Source organism: Podarcis pityusensis (genome assembly GCF_964106645.2).
Source record: "Podarcis pityusensis genome assembly, chromosome: 5".
Taxonomy (NCBI): domain Eukaryota; kingdom Metazoa; phylum Chordata; class Lepidosauria; order Squamata; family Lacertidae; genus Podarcis; species Podarcis pityusensis.
The window spans coordinates 77,089,552-77,110,702 of NC_138032.1; the positions used below are offsets into that span (position 1 = coordinate 77,089,552).

At 43.2% G+C, this 21,151-nt stretch overlaps 1 protein-coding gene and 1 long non-coding RNA gene across 7 annotated transcripts in view; one reads left to right on the forward strand and one right to left on the reverse strand.

Moving 5' to 3' along the window:
- The window catches only part of LOC308476934, a 347,257-nt gene extending 329,085 nt beyond the window's left edge, over window positions 1-18,172 (forward strand). The window contains exon 5 of the long non-coding RNA XR_013986225.1: window positions 18,162-18,172. This is a non-coding gene — a long non-coding RNA (uncharacterized lncRNA). The remainder of the gene's footprint in view (window positions 1-18,161) is intronic.
- GRID1 (glutamate ionotropic receptor delta type subunit 1) overlaps window positions 1-21,151 on the reverse strand; it is a 707,273-nt gene that overhangs the window by 542,726 nt on the left and 143,396 nt on the right. The window lies entirely within an intron of this gene.

The following is a 21,151-nucleotide window of genomic DNA, read 5'->3' on the forward strand; positions in this document are numbered from 1 at the left end:
GTGGTACCCAGTTAGAAGATGGTTAAGATCAAATTTGACAGCTGGGATAGCTAATTCGGTAGAACATGAGACTCTTAATTTCAAGGTTGTGGGTTCAACCCAATATTGGGCAAAAGATTCTTCCATCGCGGTGGTTGAAACTAGATGGCCCTTGTGGGCCCTTCCTACTCTACAAGTCTATGTTTCTAAACACTGATGATGATGGTAGCTGACTAAATTGTATTGGAACAAATATCATCATATTCAAATTATTCTAAAAACAAACAAACCAGCATCAGGGAAATCCGCATTAGTCACTGAAAGAAAGACCACTTTGCAAACAGAGCAGACGAGTAGACTACAGGGGCCAATTCAATGTTTGGTCTTCTTGCAGTGAATTCCATCACCACCCCTAGCCAGGAATAAGGCTCAGTGAATTACAAGAAATAGACCTGCACATTTTTCACTTCAAAGCTCTGTTCCTTTGTCGCTTTTAATTGTATTTTTAGGAGGAGAATACTTTTAGGTTTCTGTTACAAACGACACTGTTGAGATTCTTTTTTTCCTTTTTAAGTGTGTGGCAGATGTTGATAGATAGATGGATGATTCCTAACGCAGTATATGTCTATTTCATCCACTGATCTCAAAACACATTACAAAGATGATTGAGTGTCTTACCGTAGGTATGCCTTATTGATTTCTCTTGCTATTGCTGTGTCCGAGATGACAGCAGGAGAGCAAAGACAAGAGTCTTATCAAATCATGGTTACCCCATCCTTCCTTCTCTCCCCCACCACTCCCAGTCTAGATGAGTACCATGCAGCGCTCCCTTGTCTACCTGTTGCATCCGGGTCACCTCCCTGCACCTGAAATACCTGTGGTAAATAACAGACACCCCCCCAAAAAAGCCCCAAACAATGCAGGCAGGGGATGTCATGATAGAGTTTATAATTTAGAGATATTCTCTTGGTTTTAAAAATTTGGTAATCTAAGGATTGCCCTAAAGTCATGCAACCCAAACTGTCCCATAGGCATAGAAATTGTTGCACAAGTTTGCATGAGAAGCTCTGCAGAATAAAGTTGGTTCAAGACATTTCTCATTCATCTAGTCCAGGGGGTGGGGATCTTCCAGCCCACAGCCCTAGTTAGAACTCCAGGCCAAGCCATGCCTGCTTGTCCTACACCAGACCTCAGATGTGACATCAGTTGTGGGACCAGTAAAAGCTTGGCTTAGCTGAAATGGGGTTTGGCAGTGACTGTAAAGCCCTATGCAAAGTGCTCCGCAAGATAGCGTAAGGGGCTTCTGAAGCCCTGGCAGTCAGTGGGTTGTGGGGTCATGGGAAGCTTTGAAAGGGGTTCTGCAAGACATGACAATCAGCTGAGTTCTCTGCAGGTCTCCTGTAGGCACAAAAGGCCACCTGACATCATGGTAACCGTTTCCTGTTGGGTGGGGTAACAGCATTAGAGCCCAGGGTAGCTGGAGAAGGAGGAGATGACAGAGGGTGAAGAAAGAGCTGTGAGTAGAGGGGGACCCTTTCCCCCAACTTTTGCACCCCTGGGAAACTCAACAAATCTACTGCACCTAGAACTGGGTGTGGCGAGTGCAGCTGAATGGAACACAGCTGTGGGCAACCTGAAGAAGTACCCTCCATCTTGAGCCTCGCCATAAAAAGCAAGTCTAGAGGAAGAGGCTAGGGTGATGTTCACTATCTCCAGGAACTCTTCTCACTGAGAGACTTTTGTGGGCAAGCTGAGAGTTTGTTTGGATCCTGGGTGAGAATCCGAAGGGTGTGACAGAAGGGAAATGAATTGATATCAATTTATAGATTACATATTAGTAACGTTGTATTGCTGTAACCTTTTTATATATAACTATATATTTGTGCAATATTTTGTAATACATAGTGGAGTCCCTAAGACAGTTGGATGGCGTATTGTACACCTCCTTCCAGCAACCTCTGCAGCCAAACTAGTGCCAAATGCATTGCTCTGCTTTCCTTTGGACCACATCAGCAAAGCCAATTGTCACCTGAGCAGCCCAGGAACTCCATACAGAGAGCCCAGGCTTGCACCCTGGAGAGGTCACTTTGTGCTACTATAATGCAGCAAAAACAACAACATGGGAAGCAGCGGTTACGAGTTACCAGTCTCTGCCACCATAGCAGGTGCTGTGTTTCTCCAGAGGTTTGACTTCACCCCAGAGGCAGACTTCATTGTCTCTTGAGACTGGCGAATGCCAACAACAACAATAAAAGTATTGCCCTAATGTGGCTTTCAAAAATTATCCTTAAAGTTATTCACTTGGGTAGCCACAACAGGCTTCATCTGAGCTACCCAGGAGATAAACAGCCTCTTGTTAGTTTGAAGCTTTAATCTCATCTTTGCAAAGTGCTCCCAACACCCTTTGCTTGGCGACTCTCTTTGCATAAATATTTGTTGCAAGAAACCAATCTTGACAGCTATAAATAAATCCCAGATTAATGATTCCTAAAACAGCTAAGGGAAAAACACCCTGCCTTTCGAGCATTTGTGGCAAACATGTCACGTACTCTTCCAAATTCTCACCCTCTGCCTTCTGCTCGCTGCACAGTAACGACAAGATTATTTGCGCCCCCTTGAATAAGATGATCCTCTTTTGTGCTGCCTAAACCAATAAACACTTTCTTGCTACCATTACAATCTTTTGTCATATTCCACAGTCATTAGCCAAAAGACAAAAGCAATACTAATTCATATAGTGATATGAGTGCTATAAATTAACAGAAAGAAATCCAAGGCCTCAAACTGACCCCAAGGAAATGTTGAGAGGAGGGGGAGAGGAAGAGAGAAAGAAGAGGAAGAGGTGGTGTTATTGACAATTTTGGGGGCTTCCAGTATGCAAGCTTCAATTGCTCAAAGTATAATCGTTTTAGAAGTACATTTCTCCCTGATGAATTTTAACAGGGAGAAATGTAAAGTATTGCACTTGGGCAAAAAAAATGAGAGGCACAAATACAAGATGGGTGACACCTGGCTTGAGAGCAGTACATGTGAAAAGGATCTAGGAGTCTTGGTTGACCACAAACTTGACATGAGCCAACAGTGTGACGCGGCAGCTAAAAAAGCCAATGCAATTCTGGGCTGCATCAATAGGAGTATAGCATCTAGATCAAGGGAAGTAATAGCGCCACTGTATTCTGCTCTGGTCAGACCTCACCTGGAGTACTGTGTCCAGTTCTGGGCACCACAGTTCAAGAAGGACACTGACAAACTGGAACGTGTCCAGAGGAGGGCAACCAAAATGGTCAAAGGCCTGGAAACGATGCCTTATGAGGAACGGCTAAGGGAGCTGGGCATGTTTAGCCTGGAGAAGAGGAGGTTAAGGGGTGATATGATAGCCATGTTCAAATATATAAAAGGATGTCACATAGAGGAGGGAGAAAGGTTGTTTTCTGCTGCTCCAGAGAAGCGGACACGGAGCAATGGATCCAAACTACAAGAAGATTCCACCTAAACATTAGGAAGAACTTCCTGACAATAAGAGCTGTTTGACAGTGGAATTTGCTGCCAAGGAGTGTGATGGAGTCTCCTTCTTTGGAGGTCTTTAAGCAGAGGCTTGACAACCATATGTCAGGAGTGCTCTGATGGTGTTTCCTGCTTGGCAGGGGGTTGGACTCGATGGCCCTTGTGGTCTCTTCCAACTCTATGATTCTATGATTCTAAGTAGGACACACACAGTATCCACATTTGGAGGGATGAGTGCAAACTGGAGGCATTTTGACTTTCTAACGATCACCTCACATTGACCTCATGTTAGTTTACTTCTTTGGGATTTTTAATTCTTGGGAGGTAAAGGGGAAAATGCTGTTGTGCCTTCTTAACCAAGGTGAAAGAATGTATTGATTGCCAAAAGGCACCTGAGCTCTGCCCTCTATTTCTGTCCTAAAACGTTTTCAAGTACGTATGCAAGGAAGACGGACACACGGCTGCAAATGTTTGGGAACCCGAACCAGGCCAAACCCTTTGAGTCAACCGTATAGGAAGAAATCCATGCTTTCGAAAGTGCCAGCACATTATGGTTGCTGAAATGTGGCTTCTTATGGATCAAGGCTAAGTATGGCAGAAGAGTCAGACTGGATCAGACAAAAGGCCCATCTCATCCAGGACCCTGTTCTCACACTGGCCAACCAAATGCCTATGGGAAATCCATAAAGTAGGACCTGAATCTAGCAGCATTTTCCACACTTGTGATTCCCAGCAACTGATATCCGAAGGCATACTACTTCCGACAGATAACTACAAGGCCATGGTATATGGCCTGTACTTGCTGATTTAGCATTTGAGGGTCAAACTACATCTGATGCTAAGTAAAGAAATGTAAAGAGCAAGAGAAATGTAAAGGAGCAGCAGGCTCAGGACTGCAAGGCAGGGAAAGGGATTTTCAACTCTGTCCTCTAACTGTGGCCCCAATGAAAGAAAACACAGGAGCTGCTAGTTGCCTGAGTGAGGGGAGCTTCCATAGGTGCTAGTAGCGGCTTCCTTCTGAATGTAAATATCAATAGGGGGGTGCCTATCAAGATAGCAGTGGGGGAGGTCAAAATCCACTGTTGACCCCTGGAGTTTTGACACATACACACTGCTACTTGTGTGCAACTGAAAGACATGCATTGACGGTCTTAAGTAGGTTGGGTCTAATTTCTGTGCTCGAATGGCTACAAGAATGCACTGACACAGAAAATCAATATGTTGAAAGGTCAGACTGGGGTCCAACACATGCACATATGGAGGGTTGGGCCATGATCATTCAGAGCCCACCTTTTCTGTGAAACCTTTGACACAACTCACTAGTCCCCATAACTTCCTATGGGGTGGGGAACCTCAGGCTCTGAAGCTCTTGTCTAGTCTACCATCTCTTCTATTCCTGTGGCCCTGAGAGTGACATGGCAGGAGTGGTGGCTCCAAAAGTGGGTCAGGAATTGGTGTAGATGTCTGGGGTGGGGACACCTAGATCTGATGGCTCCCCAAGAATCCTGGCAGCATAGGACTGTGGGTGGGGAGGGGGTCCTGCTCCTCCTCTGAGACCCCAGTTCTAGGTATGGGTAGCACTGAACCCTGACACCATCTCTGCAACCCCCCGTCACTCATCATCAAGAGCTCTTTGCTTTAACTCCCACCTTCTTTATGCACAATAGATATATATTGCAATTATTCCAGTTTCTTGAACTATTTTTTTTTATTCCACAAAAATAAAAGGGGGCGGCCATGTTTCTAGAAGCACATCCATACATTTGGGGCTCCATTTCACTACAGCGACTGTTATTTCTAAAGAAATGCCACTCTCAGAGATATGGTGAACTGGGAAACATACAGTGTAGACTTCAGTTTTTATTCTAGCTGTGGGATGATGGCTGGAGATCCCCAGGTCAAATTCAGCTCTCTCAGGGGTATTGCAAAGGCTTCCAAGTTGGGAGCCCAGAGGCAGGAGATGTGGGTGTGGAGAGACCTTTTGTATGGGTGGGACGTCATGGCTTTGGTCCTCTGCCCCTGACTCGGTTCACAAACTGGCACTTCAAGAAATCTAATTGCTACAGTGAGTCATGGGGAAACTTGGAATTATTAACAGTTGTCAGATTCTTCAGAAAATGTCAGAGCCAAGATGTGAACAACCAGAGTGTTGAATCCTTCTTTCACACCCAAGCTCCACCGATCTCCCTTCTCCAATAACTGCAAAGGTGACCTTGTAGAGGGGAGCAATCAGGTGAACCTGTCATAACTATTTCTCAAAGGAAGTTATATCTTAAGCAACTGAAACAGAAACCAATTTTCTCAGGAAGTATCCTGATTTCTTTATGACTTGTTTTGAAGAATTGCTGGTTGGCTTCTTGTATTATCGATCAGCACTTTTCCTATATATATATAGTGCAAACTACAAGGAAGCCTGAATTCCAGATGATGCCTATTTGTAAATCTGTTTGGAATCTGTAAAGATCATTATAGCTTTCTTTAATATGATATGCATTCAGATCATCATTGCCACCACAATATGTTCCTCTAGGCCAAATAATGTTGAAAGACTCATTAGTAACTTGTCAATAATTTCTTCTAACTGTACTCCCACTATTGATTTCCTAAAAAAAAATAAAAAAAATTGGAACAAGTCTGTTGAAAACTTATCTTAGCTTGCCTCCCCTACCAAGATGTTTCCTGTTTTATATTCTGAGGGAGATGAGAAGAGCAAAAAAACTGGCAGAGCCCTGCTGCCAAAGAAATTGTGTGTTATTTTGAGTATATATGCAAGTTTCAGCCTTCCACACCTTTGCAGCACCTGTTCACACAACCTATTTTGTTGTTTTTATTTTGATTATATATATTGTGGTTTTTATGTTGATCTTTTCTGTGAACTGCTCTAAGATCTCCAGGTATAGGGCGGTATATGAATTCTAACAACAACAACAACAACAATTCTCTCCTCTTTGTCCATTTTCTCTGCCAGTTTTCTTCTCAATCTGGTCTTCTTTCTTCACAACTCTTCTGAGCCAGCCTATGTTTATTCATAATTTCTGACATTCCTTTGCTTCTCTTGGTCTATAGCTCTTCTGGACATCTGTTTTGTCTATTCCCAAATGCCTGGACCAGGAGTGGAGAACCATAGGCACAGAGGGTAAACGTGGCCCCATAAGCATCTCTATATGACTCTGGACTCTCCCCAATGCCACACCATTCTCCAGTCACACCACCTCTGCTCAGGCCATGCCATTCACCAGACCTATTTTGCACCTTTCATGAGTGGTTTTGCTTATGCTCCTGGTGATGCCTTTGCTTGTCTGGATGGGGGATTCAGAGGGTGGAAAATAGCTTACTGTAGAAAGGTAAAGTTCGCATTCATTGCACCATCCACTTTTTCTTTTGGTTCTGCCCAGCCCTGGTATGAAAAAAAGATCCCCCTCTTCTTGGCCTAGACCCTTTTGACAGCTCTGCCCCACTCTAGAATCAGAGGAGTTCTAGCAATGGCAGCCAGAAGGCCCCTCTGTGATTGTCTCAATTGCAATCCCCACCAGAAGCTTCATCATCACCACCACCATCTCAACAACACACCCCTCCTGGAATCATAGAGTTAGAAGGGACCCCAAGGGTCATCAAGTTCAACCCCCTGTGATGCAGGAATCTCAGCTAAAGCATCCATGACAGTTGGCCATCCAACCTCTCCTTAAAAACATCCAATGAAGGAGAGTCCACCACCTTCTGAGGAAGTTCGTTCCACTGTCAAACACCACTCACCATTCTTTCTGATGGAATCTCCTTCCTTGTCACTTGAACCCATTGGTATGGGTCCACAGCAGGAGAAAACAAGCTTTCTCCATCTACCATGTGACAACCTTTTAGCTATTTAATATGGCTATCATATCTCCTCTCCTTCCATTAACCCTCACTAGAGATTATTTATTGAGAGGACCAAGTTTAAGAGAGCAATGTACATTCCAGCACCCTTAGCATTTGCTTTCCTCTCGCATTTCTATTGCACATAATGCAAAACCGGCTATTTTAAAATTAAAAACATTTCTTCCTACTTTGAGTGCCCGCTCATTCTTTGTGCTTTCTATACTTCACGTTCCCCAATGGCCTTCAGCTACATTTCTTCACAGCCTCCTGTTGTTGTCTAAAGTGAGCACTAGCTCATCACCCTGCTTTCAAGTAGTGTTTATCTTATGCTTTTATATGGCACTACACAGCCACGACATAATCAAATTACATGGTTGTCAGTTATACAGCTCTTTATTTTTCTTTTTACATCGACGCTTGTGCTCCAGCAGTATAGCTCCTCATGGACATTACTAAACCAGCTCCATTTCTGCATTTTTTTTAAAAAAAAGATTTTAAAAAAGCTGATCAGAATATGCATCTTGAATTGGTATTCCACCACTACTCTCTGATCATTATAAGGATAGAGTCATTTCTTGGAAGTTGTTTAATGCATTTCTAATCCTGCTGTTTCATTTGATTCTGTATCCACTGGTTCTTCCTGGGCACTCTGCCAATGGAATTTATCCTCCTCCTGACAGTTGTTTTGAAGCGGGTGCTTAGGAGAGGTTCTTGATACAGTGCTGGAAAAGTTAGCTCGGAAAAAAAGAAAAAGGTTTGCACTGGGATAACTAGATGCAAGAAAGGCTGAGATGAAATTCCTCAGTGCCATGGGCTTGCAGTTAAAGGTAAAGGTAAAGTTAAAGGACCCTTGGATGGTTAAGTCCAGTCAAAGGCAACCATGGGGTTGCGGCGCTCATCTCACTTTCAGGCCAAGGGAGCTGGCGTTTGTCTACAGACAGCTTTCCAGGTCATGACTAAACCGCTTCTGGTGCAATGGAACACCATGACAGAAACCAGAGCGCACAGAAACACCATTTTCCTTCCTGCCGCAGAGGTACCTATTTAACTACTTGCATTGGCATGCTTTCGAACTGCTTGGTTGGCAGAAGCAAGGACAGAGCAATGGGAGCTTGCTCTGTCGCGTGGATTTCAACCGCTGACCTTCCAATTGTCAAGCCTAAGAGGCTCAGTGGTTTAGACCACAGCGCCACATCAGTAGCCCACAGGTGCCAACCAGTTCCATCCTCTGCTCCTCAACTGGTGGCACTTGCAGTCCTAGGGGGTGGTTGGACAGTTCAGTGAGATTGTGGGGCATTCACTGACTTCCTCTGCATCATGGCAGGGAGGAAGGACTGTCACGCCCTATAAAAACTTCCCAACCAGTCTTGCTCACTGGCTGGATCAACAGGGAGATTGGCTCTTGCTAACCACAAACTGCATTCACCATGCCCTCCCTCTCGGCTCCTTTTCCCACTTTATCACGCCAGAGGAGCCAAATTTAACATAACATGGGTTGCCAGAGCCCAGGGCTGCATGGTGGAGGTTATACGGAGGGAAATGGATGGTGTACACATGCACATTCAACTGCTTAACAGCATCCATGTCACCTAGGAGATTGCAGCTGCAAAGATAAGAAAAGAGTCATTCTGTTTTCTGGAGAGTTTACTTCCTGGTTTGCACGGAGAAGCCGTTTTCAACAGAGCGCAGCCACAGAAGCACACATCTGTATTGAGGCAACACTGGGTATTGAAACTTTGTACCCCTGATAATTTTGCACCCAGGGCAACCACTCCCGCGGCCCCTACCAGGCTATGCCACTGACTATGTCCCAGCAGCAAATCAAGAAATACCCTGCATGTCTTAAACTCCTGCCAAATCTTCACTCATCCAGAGATGTTGACGATCAGGACAAATCCAATGCCATCCACCCAAGTTAAAGCAGAACTGTTAAAAAGGATCACACTTTTATTCAATGTGTTTATACAAAGGCAGATGTTTTGAGAAAGCGACACATTATTCCTTCCTCAAAGAGGATTCTTTTATACATCGAGTTTGCTATGTGTGAAAAGGCACCAGATAGGCAGCTGCCAGAATGGGGTGTTTCTATATCCACACTGCCAGGCATTGGATATTGACCCTCCCCATTTCATCTGGCAGCACTGTGATGTAGCTAGAGGTGTGACGGTTGTTCAGCTACCATGACCACCGAAAACTATTGACTGGGGCTAACTAAAGCCAGTGGCAAGGAGGCCCTTTGTGTCATGTAAGTGGGCAAACCAATTCCCAGCAACAGCAGCCTATGGATGTCATTAAGTTCTTTATTGGTTAAGGAAAAGGGTAGCCAAAGGTACAATCCGGAGGCTATAGGCAGCTCATGACAGTCCTTGCTTCAGGCACCGCGCTCGTATGTGCTGCCATCTGCACCGCAGCAGTGCCAGGAGCTGCTGCCAAGTGTAAAGTAAAACCTGTTCCTGTTGGCACTCGCTGCAGTACCAAAATTCTCTCGCGTTACACTCGCTGCATGCTAAGGCGCTGCTCAACAGAAGAGCGAAGGCATTGCAGAAGGGACAAAGGGTAAAAAAAGAGTCAGAACACAGGTTGAGGGAATCTAGTGGTGATTATAATGAGCTTAGGGGAGAGTGACCCAGTGGCCCAATTCAGTCTGCAATCTCCATCTTGGATCAGAGTCTAAAAGCTGCAGTCATATTAGTACTGTATTCAGTTTTGGTTCTTCCTCATTGCTAAACCTCTCGTTTCAGGTCATATCTTGTCCAGTGAAGAGTTCTGGAGAAACCAAGAGCCTGCTGCTAACTTTGGCTGGTCTAATAAAAATACTGTGCATTTTGGAGTCACCATCTGCCCCCCCCCCCAAAAAAAACCTTTTCTGAAACAATACAGCTATGCTTACAAAGGCAACAACCCTGTAATACAGACTAGCAAAACAATATAGTAAAATTATATCTCTTTCCAACAAGGCATTTCTCAATACATTATACTAACCCAAGGGGGGGCAACTGGATCTAGCCAGGAGACTGGGCCTTTTTGACAGGTGGGTGGGGTGTATCCCAAATTAGGTCTTGCTATTTGAAAACATATTGAGGGGGCTGCTTACTTCTGTTCATTCAATCTGACATCACCTTAGTAAGGACATTTGTATGACAAAAATATGTAATCATTGTTAAACTAAAAAATTGAAAAGCAATGTGATAGTGATGGTATGAGCCACACAGCTAACCACAAGTAATGCTCTTAAATATATATTATTTTTGGTTTTTAATTATGCACATTCACTGCCTCTGATGTAAATATATGCATTTATTCCATGTCCCACCCCATAGGCTCAAGATGACTTATGGTATTTCAATGCATATCATATATTAGTGCTAAAATAAAATACTATTCAAACTGCTAGAACAAGCTTCAGGATCTGTTTAAAGGATGTTGTAAAAATCCCAACTTGCTGACAACATTTTTATGTGCTGCACAAAAAGTGAAGAAATTGCTTTTGAATAAATGATGGTAGTTTCGTTTATTCACTTTTTTACAATATTCTAAAATGGTTCTCCTACTTATATCTCCACAGACACTGTATTGTATATCAACCACAAATTCTCCTTCTGTTTAAATGTGTTCCATCTCATCCTGTATTAACTGAGCATGGGGCATCAATAGTTATGCTGAATTTAAAGGTTACACAGGGAGAATTTCACCTGTTTTATTCTTCTATTGCAGCATTACGCTTCTAGCTAATGCCTTTTTCTACACAGCTATAGTCTTCCCCAGCACTGAATCTACTTCAGCTGAGAATTTAAGGAAAAAAATTATTTTTTTCCACAAACTAGTGATGTCAAAGAGGTTCATATTTTTTAGGCTCAGAAGCACATGTCGCAGGAGCTCGTTCATGATGCTTGTCTTACCTAAGACAATTTCTTCTCCATCTTGGATTTTAATTCAAGTCCCAAAATAAATCCCCTCTTGCCCACTCAGACCTCACTGGTCCCCCAAACCAACACTCCCCTCCCTCCTTTATGCTACAGACTGAGCTGGAGAAATGGCAATGCTCTGAAGGTGACTACTGCAAGAACACACCATTACAGTGGTACCTCTGGTTAAGAACTTTATTTGTTCCGGAGATCCGTTCTTAACCCGAAACTGTTTTTAACCTGAGGTACCACTTTAGCTAATGGGGCCTCCCGCTGCCACCACACCGCCGCCGCACGATTTCTGTTCTCATCCTGAAGCAAAGTTCTTAACCTGAGGTACTATTTCTGGGTTAGCAGAGTCTGTAACCTGAAGCGTCTGTAATCTGAAGAGTCTGTAACCCAAGGTACCACTGTAAATGAAAAGGGATGGAAGGAAGTCTCTCACGTTGTCCTTGTTAGCTCTTGAGGGCAAAGGGAACAGAGAAGAGGAGTGTAGAGGGGAAGGGGAGAACAAGGGAACTGCAACAACTTCCGTCTGTAAAGCAGCTGGCGAAGTGAATTTGGACCTAGGCTGGTGGAGGAAGGAGGAGGTTTGGGAGATAAAGTTTGGTTAATGTGACTCCAATGTGTTTAAAAAATGTAGAGGTATTACCACAATAGACTGAAATTTATCATACCTGCTGCTGAAGACATTTTTATTACTAGAGAAAAGCCTACAAGTGGGGAATTTTTACACCTACCATACAAAGCCTAAGACATACATAAGGCTTAGCAGTGGTCTACTCTCCAGCAAACAAACCTCCCTCAAGCCACCAGATAATTGCCTGCTCTCAGAGGCTCAGTGCACCAACCAGTACACCAATCCCAATGTTCCTTTCACAGATTGTCTGATTATCAAGGTTCAGTGCTTTTGTGACATCACCCACCAGTACACCAATCCCAACGTTCCTTTCACAGATTGTCTGATCATCAAGGCTCAGTGCTTTTGTGACATCACCCACCAGTACACCATCCTTTTCAGGACCTCATATCTTCTTTGGATGGCTTACTCAGGGGCCACCAAGACTCACTTTCAGAAGTGAGTGGCAACAAAGACCAGAAATGAAAAGTTCTAGTACCTCAACTTTGGAACTCTTCCCACTTTGGCATTCGCCAAGAACCCAGTTTGTGTTTAGACGGCAGGTAAAGCTTTTAAATGGTATTTGATTTTTAAAAGCCTTTTAAGTGATATTTGCTGTTGCAGATCAGATGCTTTATTGGCTTTAAGTTTTATTCCGCCGTTGCTTTTTCCTGTGAGTTGTTGGCTGCGTCTAACGGTGAAGTAGGATATTGATATTGTAATAAATAAATCATTGCATCCTTTCCCCTTAATTGGAAATGATATTTAGTCAAAGTACTGTCTAGAAATAGGGAAGAGGCACCTGAATATAATTCTCTGAAGGGAAGAAGTCACTAAACAAAGTCATATAACTCATCTCCACTTCCTACCCAGCCCCAAGATGGCATTTCACCTAGAGTTGCCATATTTCAAAAAAGTGACAATCAGGACACAAAAGTTCTTGAGATTTTTTGGCAAAGTTTATGAGCTATTTTGAAGGAAATTCCGACATTGGTTGCCATGCGCCCAGGTTTTTCTGGACATTTTCCTGATTTTCGGAAATTTAGCCCAGACACTATTTCCTACAGGCGAAACCTGGATATGTCCAGGAAATCCCGGACATATGGCAGCCCTAACTTCATCAGCCTGACTGTTCATTGTGTGGACTTCTGCATCCTTGGTGGATTTATATACCGTATTTTTTGCACCATAACACTCACTTTTTTCCTCCTAGAAAGTAAGGGGAAATGTCTGTGCGTGTTATGGAGGGAATGCCTACGGGTGGCATGCCTACAGATTTTCCTCCTCTAAAAACTACGTGCGTGTTATGGTTGGGTGCGTGTTATAGAGCGAAAAATACGGTAAGTCCAGAGAAGGTGCTAATGAAGATACTGAGAATGAGAGAGGTCCCTGGGAAAGAGCAATGGCATGTGTAAATCAAACATGGGAAACCAGGATCAGGAATGATTATGGGTAGAGACAAGTGGCGGCGGCGGCGGGGGGGGGGGGGGGGAGCCAGCACAACAAGATCTTGGACATGCAGTTTTGGGCAATACACTATCTCTATGGCAGAGGGAAGAACTGTTATTTTTGGACTACAGTTCCTATAACTTCTGATCATTGGCTGGGGCTGATGGGAGTTGGGAGTCCAACAACAACTATGTTGAATATGCCTAATCTAGGGGTTCACCATACAATGGGGGACAAAATCAACAAAGAAAGCAGTCTGTCCATTATTCAAGAATGTACCACTGGACAAGTTAATGTAGTTATATGTTGTTCTTGTATTTACAAGAAAACCAATAAAAATTATTTGGATTTAAAAAAACAAAGAATAAAAAAACATTAAGAATGTATGTATGTTGCCAGATGCCTGTACAATTTCAAATGGGAACATGTCAGGAAATAGCAAAGATAGGCTTTTGCTGAGTGAGTGTAAGAATAAAAGGAAAAGGACAGAGATATATATTCCAACCCTGTTCCTGTGGGTGCCATTGGGTGAAATATTCCTGCATTGGACTAGATGACCCTCGTGGTCCCTACCAACTCTCCATTTCTATGATTCTATGATTCTACATGAAGCAAGGACAAAGGAATTTGGGCAGGACCAGTTTGGGGATGTAAGAAAGAGGGACTGATTAAAGAGAGGATGGGAGGGAGGGAGATTAGGCAATGGACAGAGACAAGTGTGGCAAGAAAATGAGACAGCAGAGGCCAAGGAAAAACTTGGTGGAGCACAGCCAGCAATCAACTGGAAACGGAAGTGAGATTTGTTGCTTGTTCACCAGCTCTGCTAAAGCCCATCTTCATAGCCCATTTTTCCTTACACATTACTGTCATTTGATGAGTATCTTTTCTAGTATAGCAATTAAAAATAACAGCACCATGTACAAACACTGAGAGCAGAGGATTTCCTTCCCCATGCCAAATGCTTATTTTCAAGTGTTTCTATATGCTGTGCAAAGCAATTTCCATAACTACTTACCAAATGCCCAAACCTCAACAGCTAAAAATAAACATAAAGAGTGTATGCCGTTTTGCTTAGGCTATCAGTAAAGTGTAATATCCCACAATGCCAGAGAGATATGGCTATACAAACTCAAAAATGCTGCAAAACTGCACAAAGTTTCTTATGGTCCAGATGCCACTGCATCCACGTGCTGTTTATCTCCAAATAATGCCTTTCAATTTGGCCTTGCCTAACTTGACGGATCTAATTCTCGGGGCTCCCAAATTCATTTTTACATTCCTCTTTGTTTAAGCAAAACTTTGCACTTGCCTGTCAGGAGAAGTGCATTATTCCCTCCCCTCCAAAAAAATAAAAAGCGTTCTGAACAACTGTTGTTTGCTTCGGAGGGTAAGAGCTAAGACAGCCCTTTGCATGTTATTTTACTTGTTAATTATCTACCCAGCATTGCCCACAGATTTCCTCTTCCCAACAGAAGCGTACATACTGTGAAATGTGGAATTAATAATATACCAGGCTGTGTCGTATTAGTCACGTTACCCAGCACGGAACCTGTCTTGTGCTACAATGTGTTCGGATCCATCGTGCTGAGAGGTACTGTACAATGAAACCATTCAAAAAAGGGGGAGTAACTTTCTCCCTATATAATATATGATGCTATTTTTCCCACAGCAGTTTCAATAAGTAATGGTCCACGTTTTTAAAAAAAGGTAGAGATTAAACACAATGGGCAGTCCATATGAAGGAAGAAAAGGAGAGGAAGTAGGGAGTGATATTCTAACCACTCTTCACCAATAGTAGACCGGTTCAGTCTGATCTGAACAGTGGATCTCATCCGTGGTTGCACTGGCCACTCCAGTGCAAGAAAACATAACCAACAAATATAATTTATGAGCGTGATAAGAATACATTCAAAACCAGCATTCTATGATCCTTTATAGAATTGGAAAGGGACCACAGGGATCATCTAGGTCAACCCCCTACAATGCAGGAATATTTTGCCCAACGTGGGGCTTGAACCCATGAGCCTGAGAGTAATAATCTAATGCTCTACCAACTGAGCTATCCGGCAGCTATATGTGTATGTGTGTGCAAACGCATGCCTCTCTGAACAGACCTCAAGCAGGGTTGTATAGCATCTTCAGCAGCTGGACAAAACAGCAACAAGAAGAAACAGTTTGAAGTTCTAACAGTTCAAGAGATTTCAACGGCATGTTCTGATCAAGATAAAGCTCGCAGTTCCTTGCAAACATTCCCTGCTGCATCCCATAACAATATTGAGAACCCATAGAAATATATAAGTACTGAAAACATTGAGGCCTCCTCCAGACTCCTATGGAGCAGCTCCTCTGCCTCCTCTTCCAAACTGACGTCTAGAATTTTTGCAGAAGAACAGGTTAGTGAGTACACTTCACTACTGTAAAGAAAAGGGGAGAAGTGGTCAGCTGATAGGCCCTCTGCTGGTTTTGAATGTATTATCCTGCTTTTAATCATGAGGATAACAGCATGGGTTTACAATATCGTAAATAGGTCCAGTCGTAGACGACTCTGGGGTTGCGGCGCTCATCTCGCTTTACAGGCTGAGGGAGCCGGCGTACAGCTTCTGGGTCATGTGGCCAGCATGACTAAGCCACTTCTGGTGAACCAGAGCAGCGCACGAAAACACTGTTTACCTTCCCGCCGGAGCGGTACCTATTTATCTACTTTCACTTTGACGTGCTTTCGAGCTGCTAGGTTGGCAGGAGCAGGGACCCAGCAACAGGAGCTCACCCTGTCGCGGAGATTCGAACCACCAACCTTCTGATTGGCAAGCCCTAAGCTCTGTGGTTTAATCCACAGCGCCACCCGTGTCCCTTGTTTGCAATATCGTACATTTCCCTTTATCAGTAATTTTTTGAAAGACCAAAACAGCAAGATATTGGTCATGTTGACTACAAGAGAAGAACACTGGAAGGTGACTGGAGCTGCAGCTACCATGGCCCTGTGATTTAAGGAAACAAGAGTGATGGAAGTGACTTAATGGCTTGGCTAGAACTTACAAACGATACATGCCAGTGGCCCAAAATGGCAACTGCTTGAGTTGCCTCTCTCCTCTGCCATAGTCAACCTAGAGTCTTTCAGATGTTCTTGGATCACAACTGCCATCAGTCCCAGCCTGCAATGCCAGTGACCAGGAATTGTGGTTCAGCAACATCTGGGGGCACCACATTGGCTACCCCTGATCTACACAAGATGATTCCCTGGATAGGGAGCAGGTGCAAAACGAAGTCCCACCCCAATGTCTCTGTGTACATTGCTACGCACGCTCAGCCCCCATCCACCCCTGCAGTGAGCAGAAAAGGTGATTTGCTAAAGAAGTGACTTGCTGAAGACTACACAGTGAGAACCCATGTCACCTTGGTCCAATACCAGCATTCCACTCACCAGAGTTAATCCAACTGTATAGATTTAGTTCCTGATGCTGCAAGATCCAACCCATTAGCCATGGTTCTGTGGACATAGGCCCAATGAAGGGTGGCCAAATCAATTTATTCCCAGTCCGTGTCCATTTCACAAGTGTTCACCCATCAGTCTGTCCCATCTCAGTTCTGCATTAACCTTGAATTTTTACTTCAACAATTCTGCAGGAAAATTCATATTTTAAAACATTTGCTCAGCATCTTCTCTCAAAATTTGTGTTTTGAAATGTATTTGTACTCATTTCAAACATTGGAACATCTGGGAAATGCAAAAGCTAGTGATTAAGTCAATTTCTGTTCGGTGCAGTGGTGCAGATGAGGTCACTTCATAAAGGAATCTGCAAAGCTCAAATTTGTTGGTCCAGCTCAATGGCCAGTGATAGCAGTACACATTTGTTATAAAGGAGATTCAGCATTGCAAGACCAATTTATATCTCAAAGTGACAATTTAATGCAAACAACACAACCAGTCCCATTGTTCCCTCTCTCATTTGCATGATAGATTTCTAATTATTTGATTGCAGCTATGAATGCAGGACTGACTTCTGGATTGGGCTTTGTAGTAACACACACACACACACACACACACACACACACACCACTGTTTAGAATGTGGCTCTTGCTAAAGCAGCAACAGATCCATGCAAAAAAGTTTACTTATTTCATGGGCATATTCTCCGTATCTGGACTGTAGGGCTCCTTGAAGCTTATTCTGCTTGTTCCTCGTACCAGTTCCTTGCAACAGAGGAAATGGCAGACTAATGCACAGCAATAAGACAGAAAGATCTATGTTGCAATCACAGTGCTGCAGTACTATGCTTTAGGGAAAAAAAGAGGGAAAAGATGTAAAGCAAAAAACAAAAAAACAAAAAAAACCCAAACTAATCTTCAAAGCAAATGAAGCATCCAAAAATGAAATCCATGAGCCCATTTTCACTGCTGTTGGAAGCACATTCCAGTTCCCATGTATTGCTCCTGAAGGACACCCACGTTGAAAGCAACAAATGGCAAAGCACCCTATTACAAATATTGCACCAATAAAAGGCATTTTGTAAAACTATTTTCAACATTAGAGCAAGTTACTATGGCAATGTATTAAAATCTGCTGAAGTGCTTCCACCATATTATTATTCTGCATAATGAATATTACCTTGATAAATATTTAAACTTACTTAATCATTTTTAATTGCTGATTTTCCCCCACTGGCATATACTAACAGCATTCATCGCCAGTTCAGAAGAATTCCCATTCAGACTACGCTAACCCAGCAAAGAGTTCCCAAAGGGATCACCCTTGTACTAAATAAATAAATAAATGTTCCTTATTCCATTCAGGATGCAGTCCAGGATCTTTGAAATGCAATCTTTAAAAAACAAAACAACCACTGATCAAGTACAAGTGATCAAAATAAGGAAACATACATGGTCCCTGAAACCACTTCCTTTGAACTAGTTTACCCAATTTACACTGCAATCAACCATAAAAGCAATTATTATGATCACGTTGCTGTTTGAAATATTATTACAGTGACCAAGCAGCCAAGGTTTTACCAGTCCAATCTGTTGTGTCAGATAACCTTTAGGGTCTGGAAATCCACTAAACTGCAAACTGCAGAGAAGTTTTTAATGTTTGATTCTATTTTTAATATTCTGCTGGAAGCCACTCAGAGTGGCTGGGGAAACCCAGCCAGATGGGCAGGGTATAAATTACTACTGCTGCTGGTGCTACTACTACTACTACTACTATTCTGCCCATGAGCAAGAATATTCTGTCAAGTGTCAACCTGTTCATTCCTGGCTCCATCTCTAGTCCATTTGATTTCCTCAAGCTTCACCTTCAAACCCTATCCCTGCCTGGGCTGGGTAGCGCTTCTGAAATCAAAAGATGTCAATACTCTCATAGGTTGTCTTGTACAGCCAGCACCCACTTTTTGTGTGACCATGTTGTTCATCCCTGTATTCCACAAAGCCTTCTGGTCTGCAAACTGGTGCTTCCCAGGAGCAAGACACGCCCAAGTGAAGAAAACAAAAGAAAAGGAACAGTATTGTACTTCTCAGACTCAAGCATGACCCAACCTCCAGAAAGCTCATTGGTCTTCTGCAGCTTGACCTACCTATTAATACTTGGTTATTATTCAACTATTCTTTTTTATTATTTAGTGATACACTTTAATAAGGCATCCTTTCCAATGAGATGAGCATGCATGACGGCTTCAGTGAGCAAGGCGTCAGCTACCCACACTGACTGAGCTTGAATAGTAATGTACGTGATGCTACACTTTCCTTCCCTTTTTATTACTTTTAACAGAGAGGAGGGGGAGTGGAAATGCACACTGCCAGCATATGAATGAACGGCGGAACATTTTGTCTGCAATGTGAACAATGCGTCTCTCTGAATACAAGACACACTTGAGCCCTTTGTGATCTATTTATCGCATGGGCTGCTACAGGAGAGGTCATGGCAAAGTCATTTCCTTCCTGTCTTGCAGAATGTGCCACAGGCAATTTTTGCATGTGTTTTTTTTAATAAAAATAAAAATAATAAAAGGGGAAGGAGGGAGGGAGGGAGGGAGAGAGGGAGGAAGGAAGGAAGGAAGGAAGGAAGGAAGGAAGGAAGGAAACCTTAGACTGTCCTAAGGGGCAGCTGGTATAATAAGCCAACAAACTATGTCTGAATCTTCCAGCCATGCTGCAATGATTTCAGATGCTTCACAACACTGACAAAATTTACCGGTAGTGACAGATTCACTATGTTCAATTCGAAGTCGTAAATTCCTGCAAAAATAGTGCTCTCCAGGTAAGGCAAAGCAAAAGTTATCAAGGCGCTCCCAGCATTCTGAACAGGAGGAAAGCAAGAAAGGTGTCAGAGCCAGATATGGGCTCACCTTGGTCAATTTGCTGCTCAATACCAACATCTCCATTCACCCACTCGCCTCTCCCTGTCTGAAATCCTGGACAGTTGCTGCAAGGATGTGTAGAAAATACAGAGATTGAATGCTCTGACTTGGTCGAAGGCAGCTTCTGATGTACTACTTGCTTCAATGCTTCCCAATCCAGAAGCATAATTTTCTTATGGTTGTTTACATTTCATAAAAGTTCACCATTTCCCCAGCATGGCTTACTGGGGATGAATGAATGGCTGAAAATTACTCCCACCATGTTGGCAAGGGAACCAGCCATATAATGAAATCCGGGAGAGGCAGTATGGTAAGAATCATTTCCTGTTTTTTTTTCTACATGTGCAAGGGTTGCTGTTTACCTTTTGTTTGCTCACACTTCATGTCTTTATTCAGACTTTAAATGGTCACACCCATCAACATGAGAGTTCTCGATTTGTATTAACTCTCAAAAATGCTCTTTATGTCACTGCATCTCTGTGGTGAGTTGTAGATCTGAACCATTTTGTGGGCTGTGCCACTTGACTCTCTCTCTCTCCCCACTCCTTCTCATTGTAACTGCTGAGTGTGTCTGTCAATTACATACACTAAAGCCCTCATGAAGGTAGCTCTAATGTAAAACTTCCATGGCTGCGACTATTTGCCTTGAGGCCAAGAGCGCCTCTGAACACTAAGCAGGGCAGGACCCAGCCCTATCCAGACAATAGATTTTCACTCTGCAGTTCAGAATCTTTCTGTTATTTCCCTTGCATATATATTGGTAATAATAGAAGGTGCCATTACTGACAGACAGAAATTATGATGTTTCCTATCCACAAATGATAAGCTAAAAGATCAAACTCCCAAGACAAGTTTCCTAATGCCATTTGTCTATGTTGCCCAACTATTGGCTTGTCAAAATCCTATAAAATATTACGCAGTAGTCAAGCTCCCTCGCTTCCCTGCTCAGTTTTTGCTCTTTCCTGTTTGTATATTCACAAAAGAACTGACTTATTGAGTTGGCTGGTATTGAATATTTATTTATCAGTGGCCAGAAATGTGTTGGAAATTTATTGAAGGGGAGCCCAGTCAGACAATAAATACACTGCACCTCTAAGAATAATAACACATCTCTCAATTAACACTAGTATTAAGATTAGGGGCAGACTCAAGTAGTAAAGCTTCTCCTGGGTTGTATCACTTCAGGCTGGTGATGACAGTGTGGTGTGTTAGAATGCCCACCATGGTAAGGAGAAGAAAAAAGAAACCATCCCTACAAACGGGGGGGGGGGGGATGTCCTAAGAAGCAGAAGGCCACACTGAATCTGTCTCCCCATTTTGTTCATTTTCTTTTAGATCTATAGACCAGGGATGGAGAACCTTCTGGCCTTCCAACTCCAACTCCCATCAGCCCCAGCCAACATGGCCAATGGCCAGGGATTATGTGAGTTGTAGTCTACAGGAGGATTTGGTGATGCCACCTTCCTGTTTCTGCTTGAAGTAGTAGA